Raw genomic sequence first — 2,333 nt, 5'->3', positions numbered from 1 at the left:
ATAAAACAGACCCATTATATAGAGAAATGTTAATAGAATAGACATATGTTATTTGTTCTACATTTTGTCCCTTTTCTGGTTGTTTTCCTCTCTATGTTTTGTACTCAGCTGACTTTTCATGCTGTCTCTGGAATGAAAGATTTTTTTCCAAGCACTAAGCTCACTTAGCTGATTGCTCCTTCCTGTGTTTCCAAAATGGCGACGGCAAAAGTAAATAACCCAGTCCTTCTTTTCACTGTAGACAAGCCATGATCTGCTTCTCTGTTCTCTATTTTTCATTTGGATGAAATAATAGCTGCATGAATCATGACAGCAGACAAGATAGAGGAGAGCAGACGTTGATGCTTTAAGCAGCAGAAATAAGTCGCTAGATTTGCCGCTTGGCACTTTTTTCAAATAAAAGTGCTAGAGGGGTCTGAATATCTAGTCTGAAAATATAGCAAGAATAGTGCTAAGTTGGCAACATTGCTCTTCATACTATTTGTTATCAACTGCTTTACTGCTGTTTGTTTGAACCTTTTTGAACATGTGCAGCAAATGGACTGATCTAATGTGGTGGACACTAAAGGGGGGGGGGGGCTGAGACACAATTAATATTATAAGTGTTCTGATGGTATTTATTGGAAGGATTTTTTAATCAAAAGCATAACTAATGAACAAAAATAAGGAATACTTGTATTAACCATACATGTAAACTGAGTTTTATGGGCCCCCCAGGAACTTGGGGCCATAGGCAGCTGCCTAGTATTGCCTAATGGTAAATCCCGCCCTGGCCAGGTGAGATGCATGCAATAGTCCAACAATAAACAAATTCCATCCAACAGAAGGCAAAAACTATAACAAGAAAAACATATTTGAATGCAACATAACAAACAAAGCAGATTGCGTATGAAGCACTACTGACATCAGATATCACACTCTGAGTGAATTCAGCCCAAAGCAGAGCAAAGTTGTCAGCAGGACCCTCGTTATTTCTGTGTTGGCGCCATGCAGGACGGTCAGACACAGAGCTTGAATAGGCAGCAGAGTATTACACACTGTACAGTTTACAGTCACCGATTATACATAGCAGCATACCCCACTGCTGAGGTGTTGTCACTGATACCGAGCAGGCTTCAAGCTTATAAATGGCAAAGAGGGCAGCTCCCTCCAGGCAGGCTCACAGATGACAGGAACAGGGAAAGGTGGTGCTCTGCCTGTTATTTAAAATGCTAAATTTCCTTTTTTTTATTATTATTTATATCTTTCTATTCCTCATTTCAGATGATGGAAAACATTACATTAGCTGTGATATTTAAAAATAAGCCATTGAATATTACATGGATTTATTTTGTGTCTAAATCATAATAAATTCTGAAAAAAAAAAAAAAAAGTTCTTAAGCTTATTAAGAAATTATTATGGAGTAAAAGTAATAGATTTGTGAGAATGCTGCATGGTTGGTGTTGTTTTAGAATCCTACACTGGAAAAATGATCTAGGAATAAGTTATTATTTATCAAATTAAGTTTATTTACACTTAATTTGAGTAAGTAAATTAGATTGTTTGCCAATGGAATGAGTATTTATACTCTTAGAATAAGATAATTAGATAATATGCACTTGAAATAAGACAATGCAATTGGTTTTCTTATTTTAAATGTAAATTGTCTTGATCCTTTGGCAAAATGTCTTTTACCTCCTCAATCCAAGAAAAAATGCACTTATTTTAAGAAAAAATGACAACTTTTTGCAGTATACATGGTATATGTATGTATTTATGGTTGTAAAACGAGTATTTTGTTTCTCCTCGCTGATAAAGTTTGAAAAAAAAAGGAAAAAATTGGGAACTGAAGGCGGGAGAGTATATAATTTTTTTGCATGTGACAATTAACGACATTTTCTGGTTGTAAAGCAGGAAATGCGCACTTAAAATCCCGTCCGCCGGGGTTTGCAGAGGCGGTGGTGTTTTATTCCCAAAGGTGCCGCTGAAATAGAACTCACCCGCTCTGAAGGTCAGACAGAACGAGTCAGGTTGAAGAAAAGTGCGCGTCCGCTTCCCCCGGAGCCCAGATAGCAGACCCAGCAGCGGCTTTCAAACGGGAAGAAAAAATCCAAAGGGAAAAGAAACAAACTAGTAGTAAAGTTGAAGGGTGCTTTGTTTCTAAGAATTTCCACACACTGAAAGCTGACAGCTGCTCGTACTTCGGGTTCTGAATTGTATTCGTTTTGACGGTCGGGATGTTGTCACAACTCTGAGCGTCTGCGGTCACCTGTGCCACCACCAATGGCAGACCTCCAACGGGATTGTGGGTAATGGAGTTTTTGCTCAGTCTTTTTGGAAGATGAGTTCCTGA

At 38.1% G+C, this 2,333-nt stretch overlaps 1 protein-coding gene across 3 annotated transcripts in view; it reads right to left on the bottom strand.

The window, feature by feature from the left end:
* The window catches only part of tfeb (transcription factor EB), a 58,748-nt gene extending 56,542 nt beyond the window's left edge, over positions 1-2,206 (bottom strand). For all 3 annotated transcript variants that reach the window (XM_015372427.1, XM_015372431.1, XM_015372428.1), the window contains exon 1: positions 1,981-2,206. The gene's annotated coding sequence lies outside the window, so the exon portion shown is untranslated. The remainder of the gene's footprint in view (positions 1-1,980) is intronic.
* Positions 2,207-2,333: the final 127 nt, after the last annotated feature.

Source organism: Cyprinodon variegatus, unplaced genomic scaffold (assembly GCF_000732505.1).
Source record: "Cyprinodon variegatus isolate N-32 unplaced genomic scaffold, C_variegatus-1.0 Scaffold72, whole genome shotgun sequence".
Lineage (NCBI taxonomy): Eukaryota > Metazoa > Chordata > Actinopteri > Cyprinodontiformes > Cyprinodontidae > Cyprinodon > Cyprinodon variegatus.
This window is presented reverse-complemented; position numbering and strand designations above follow the sequence as displayed.